Consider the following 6430-nt stretch of genomic DNA (forward strand, 5'->3'; position numbering starts at 1 on the left):
ATACTGTAAAATGATAACCTACTGAAAAACTTTGTTGAAGACCGCAAAGCGATCCGATGCTTGTGAAAATAGTTATAACCAACGAACCGCATACATCTGTTTATGTAAAGGAATAACAATAGCAACAAAATCATGCTGTTTCGCCAAGCAATGCCAACGCTATAACTTTTTTCATGAGCATCAGATCACTTCGCGGTCTTCGACAAAGTTTTTCAGGACACCCTAGGCTATGTTTTCACTTTATTGGTTACACGGTTTTAGAAAAATTCGAGCTTGTTATGAGAGAAATGCAAAAAAGTGTTTTCCCATGTAAAACCCCATACAAACTTCAAACGCGATGCGCAAAACGTAGACACAACCGATCGTGCCCAAATTTTGCACACTTATTTGGGTCATGAAATGGGATCAAAAAAGCTTCGATCTGATGGGATACCATTGAATTTTACATTTTCTAATATAAACGATGACCCACTCTAATGTATGTATGTATGTATATAGCTTTTATTAACGACCTCATTTCATAACGCACTCAATCGTAAGATTTATTAGCGAGCTTAAGTTTGTATGCTCCAATTCGCTCTTTAACCTTCATTCAGCCAACCTACATTTTTCACCTTCGGAAAAGCACAAAAATGATCATAACTTATTTTGTTTATCGACATATTTTGATGAAAATTTCACAACTTCCCGAAAAACTCTTCTAGTTTAAGATTTCGGGGGCATGGGTACCTGATTCGCATGGTTCCGGAGTTATTCTGGATTGTCTTCGGGTACCAAAAATTGGCCTCATTATTTGCACAACGTATTCCTCAAGATCCCGATAAGATAGAATAATTTCGGCTAATTTATTCAGTAGAACTATTTGAAAGCGGTAACTTTCGTTCGAGATTTGTCCGATAGGCGGTGCCAATGTCAAAAATGTACAAACATCTACATCTCAGAATCCTGAGAGATGGAATGATGCAGTCTTCGGCAGAGCCGTAGCGTGCGGTTGGCCAGGTTGGCCCCCACCAAGGGCGCCAGCCTCAGAGGGGTGCCAAAAAGGCCTAAGGCTAATCAGCAAACAGGATGAATGCTTTCAAGATTTCACTGTTTAAGGTATCTTAAATTGATCATATGTTTTTAACGTTCTTCCGATTCAAAAAAAAATCAGATTTTACTCAATTATTTTGTATATTTTCCACGATGTTACCTGGAAATGTATCTACTAGGTATTTTATTTTGAGAACTATTCAAGATTTTTATTTTCAATAAACAAAGCCGTATCAATATGCTTTCGACATTCTAGTGAATGTTCCTTTCCGATAATTCCTTAACATTCTCACTGGGGAATGTCTTAGGGTTATGTCCGAGAACATTCGTCGCATTCATTCAAATATTTTACGGTGTTGACCAAAAGCTTTTTAAATGGAAAATATTCAGATGATACTCTTTCAGTTCATACAATTGTTTGAAAGAACTTTATGTTTATTTGGGCTCAAACTCTTATAAATGTGGCATAAATCATTCTAGCCGTATTCACCAAAAAAAAATCATAAGTGAGTTTATATTTCCTCAATATAAATTAAATATTCTGGGAATCTTCAATAAATTTCACTGCGCCTTTCTTCGGAATTTCTTGCAAGCTTTTTTCACAAAATCTTTCAATTCTTCAGATTTTTTTCTATGGATTTCTTTGAGAAATTTTCAAAGAATTTCTCCTGAAATTTTTTTCTTACGAATGCTTTTTTAAAAATCCTTTTAAGAAGTCGAATCAAAAATTCTTCTGGAGATATCTCTTGAAAATTATCAAATTATTTACTTAGAAATTCCTCCAGAGAGGCTTTCAGAAAGTTTTTTTTTAAATTTCCACATATTTCTTGAAAAATAATAAAAATGGGATAAATACTTCTATTTCTCAATACTTATTTCACTATTTATTCCTGGATTTCTCCTGTCAAATCTGCAATGAATTCCTAAAAAACTTACAAAGTTTCCTTCTGAAATTCTTATAGAAATTCCTGCAGCAATGTCTTTAAAGAATACGGATTAGGATAAAGGATGTGTCACGGGTTCTAGAAACTTCTGCAGAGATTCGTTTAACAATCTCTTCAGCGATTCCTTCACAGATACCTCTGAAAATTTATCTAGAAATTCTTCCAGGACTTTTTTAAAAATCATCTATTGATTATTTTATTAATTCGACCAGTTTTCTTCAGAAACTCTTTTACAGCTTTTTTAAGGAAAAATCTATAACATCGCTTAGAAAATTCCATTGATTCGAAATTGTTCCATGTTCATTGGAGATTGCTCCATAAATTCCTGCTAGAATTACTCTTTTTCCTCATTAATTCCTTCTTTAAATAAACTTATTCAGGTATTCCTTCAAAAAATTTTCTTTCGGAAACTCTTTCAATGGTTTTCAACATTTTTTACAAGCATTTTTTCCGGCATTTCTTCAGGAACTGCTTCAGGAATTCCTGCAAGAATTATTTCAAAAATTCTATGGGAAATTCTTGCTGAAATGTCTTCCGGGGTTTCATCAGGTATTCCCCTGAATATTCCTGCAAGAATTCCTCCAGAGATTCTAGCATAATTTCATTTAGTGATTCCAGCAGGATTTTTCCAGATAATTCAACAAAAACTCATTTAGAGATTTCTTCCTAGTATTTCTCCATGTCCTTGATTCATCTAGCACTGAAAAATTTATATCAATTTTTTGGGAAATATTTTTAATAATTAAACTTCAGATGCAAACTTTTATAATTTTAATGAATGAAAATGATTGACCACATTTTTTTTTACAAATTAACAATGTTCAATTGTCGTGGGGTGCCAATCTGGATGCTTGCCAAGGGCGCCATGGGACCACGCTACGGCTCTGGCTCACCAACTTGGAATTATATTTTCCCGGCACATAAATGACTTCGACAAATGTTCGATATACTATGCAGCATCATGATCAGTATAACTAGGGTGCCTGTACCAGTTATCGCACCACCTAAGGAAAACTATTTCTACAAAAATAAGAAGACGACCGACGAATGTAAACAATAAGTCAAATGATTGATGTTTTAATACTTTACAGGAAAAATATAGAAACGGAGCCAAAACTACTTTTAGTATTTATTACGGCGTGTGCCAATGATAGGAACCCTGTACCAGTTATGGACACATTTGTTAATTTGGGTTCCACTTCGCACTATTTACATGCATTCCTTATGGGAGTTGCCATAACTGGTACACTATGGCGAAATAGGGTGCAAGGAGGTCGAAAAGTTAAAGAAAATGATTTATTTCTATCATAATTTGAGCAAATTGTGAAGTTTGAATGATTGCAATCATCTTTTGTGATCGTGATCTGTTGTTCACGATTTTTTTCTTGTTGATTTGTATCTTTAAAGGTTGAAAATCAACTATGGCGAATTTGAGGTACTATAGCCATAACTGGTACACTGAGCCTATATCAGATGACGATGACTTGAAGATCTGATTTTTACAGAAGTGTTTGCCATTGATTATACATTCAGCTATTCCAATTCATTACTGCAAAGCACATCGACCACATGCCTGAAACCAAAGCTTCCTGGAAGATATAATCCAAGCCCAAATTTATATTTTAATCGCGGTTTAATTATTTTTAGTGCCTCCTAAACTGGAATCAAAAGGTGGTGGGCCACAGGCCATCGTGGCGGGCCGGCGCAACAGGCAACAAAATTAAAGATTTTTACCGACACATTCCGGCGAAATGACCAACGAAGTGGACTTCAGTGACACTCGGTTCCCTTTCGAAAGGATGTCCGGTTTTCTCATCTCGCTGCAAGAGCCGTAAGTGGCACTTCCAGGCCCGCAGGAAGCAGATGTCGGTGCTCCTGTCTAAGAATGGAAAAAACGTGTACGTCGGTGTGCATGATCGTGAAGCTGAATAATCGCAAGAGGGTCCTGGACAAACGTGCTGCCGGAATCCGGGCGGCGTTGTCGAAGGAGAAGGACAAGTGCACCAAGCTTTTATGTCTCCACTGCCTTCTCACCAACAGTCGGAACCTGCCGGAATGGCACCACCGAAGCATGTTCATTGTTGCCACCAGCGGGAAGGAGAAATGCGTGCCATTATTTGTAATTCGTATAAGTAATAAGTGTTTTTCATCTTCCCTTAATAAACAATTATTAATATTTGGAGAAATATTTTCGTTTGTGTACTGCTCAAAACCATCATCCTGTTTGATTTATTGTAAATAATCAAATTTAACAGGATAATAGTTCATTTCCAAGTTTGTAATAATTGTTTGAAAAAAGTTAAAATACAGTAGAACCATATGTATATCATACGTTTAAAATACCATGGAAGACCATAAATCGATAATAGCATATACAGTGTTCGTTTTTCTTCAAATATTATGGTTAAACTGTTCTCTTCGGTTTTTGTGTATTAAATATGCAACATTTTTTCCAAAGACAGCAGAGTTCTATATCCTCAATTTGAAAAGTTATTCAAGTTTTTCTTCTAAAAATGGCTTATTTTTGGCACTGAATATCTCAGAATGGCGCAAGCCGATTTCAAATCTATAAGTCTTGTTTGAAGGATCTTATTTTAATCTTTCAATAGTGCAAAAACGAAAGGTGTTTTTCGCTTAAAGCGTTTAAATTAATTTTGGATAATATGGAAATGTTTATATATTATAATTTTGGATAATATGGAATGTTTTATAGAAAAATGGCTCTAAGCACGAAAATATAAGAGATACGAATTTGTCGTTTTCCATAAAAATGTGTAATAATAAAAGTATAAAAAACAAAACAAAGTATTCTGAAAAAATCAATCTATCAAAACATATTGGAAGAAAACCGTTTCTTCATAGGAAATCCAACCAGGAACTACTAAATCTATGAACAACAATGCGATCGAGAGTGGAGAGGCAGAGGAAACGACGTTGAACCTGTTCGCGCAAGAAGGACTGGTGAGATCGCCACTACGAGGAGCAAGTGTGCCCAGTCGCGAGCAGATGACAGGAGGTTCAACAGGAGGAGCACGAGGCGGCGCAGCACCGGCCGAGGAAGAACAGATGATTCACGCGGGCGCTAAACCGCAACAGTAACGGGCTACCAAAGATGTTGGTAGTTGCCGAATAGCTGGACCAGGTGATCGACTACACGAGCGGGCGGACTACCATCAGCAAGGACCTGAAACAGGGCCTGTTGAAGCTCCGCAAATCACTGGCTCTGGCCAAGAAGGAGTATGATCTCCTGGTCGAAGAGCGGAGTGTGGCTGATGCTCTAGCGAGGAGTAGTGGTCCACCCAAATAGACAGCTTCCTCTTTGTTGGCAACACGACGATTCAGCACGAAATCAGGCTGTTCACCGGAGCCGTAGCGGAGAGGTCAAAACGCCCTACGGCCCGAGCTGAATGTTAAAATCTGAAGAGGAGACGCGGCCCAAGAAGCATCCCACAGACGGTGAAAAGCCATAGAGGGAAAAAGAGACGGCCAGCGCGAGTAACCAGGCTGCCAAGTCGGTTTCGAAATGCGCAAGGGGCAGGAAAACCAAGGCCCAAGAGGCCAACCCTAAGACGAACGGTGGCCAACCGTACCAAGGAAGAGAGAAAACTTGGATTAGGTCAGAAAGAAGAAGGTGAAGTCAGCCCTCGAACGCGAATGAAGCGACGCGCTGGTCTTCAATAACGAGACAGACACATATGTACATCAAGGTGCTGATACCCGACTAGAAAATTGTAACAAAAATATAACATAATCCTAACAAATCATGATATTTATATCTCATTGTGATATAATCATGTTCAACATCCTTGGTGTTTTCAAAATATTGTAACTCAATTATATCACATTATGTTATAAATGTTGTTTCAAAACTCATTGTATTATAATTTAGTTTTAAATCTTCGACATTTGGGAAATAATGTAACAAAATTATATCAAATTATGATAGAAACCAGCAATCCAGAGGCTAAAATTTATATCACATTTTGTTATAATTTTGATATGATTATAACAAAATAGGATATAATCTTGATTAGACCAGTGTACTTTTTGTTACAATTTTAGTTATTTTAACATCATCCTGCACCTAGTTTATAATATAATAAGTTAGAGAAAAATCTTATAACATCATAACATAATATGATACAAACTTGATATGATTTTCTAGTCACGGGTAGTCATGCGAGCCATGCGGAAAAAAGTTTTCAAGCTTTGACCTAAGGGGCTGTCCATAAACCACGTGGTCATTTTTTGGGACTTCTCAACCCCCCCCCCCCCCCGCGTGGTCATTAGTCCATACAAAAAATTTTATTCATCCATACAAAATGCTCATTGGCCGAAACCCCCCCCCCCCTCCCATGACCACGTGGTTTATGGACAGCCCCTAAATACTAGAGAAGTTTTAGTAGCAAGAATTCAAATGTGCCTTGTCATTTTTTTTCTTTTTCAGTCCTGAG

This window comes from Aedes albopictus, chromosome 1 (genome assembly GCF_035046485.1).
Source record: "Aedes albopictus strain Foshan chromosome 1, AalbF5, whole genome shotgun sequence".
Classification (NCBI taxonomy): Eukaryota; Metazoa; Arthropoda; class Insecta; order Diptera; family Culicidae; genus Aedes; species Aedes albopictus.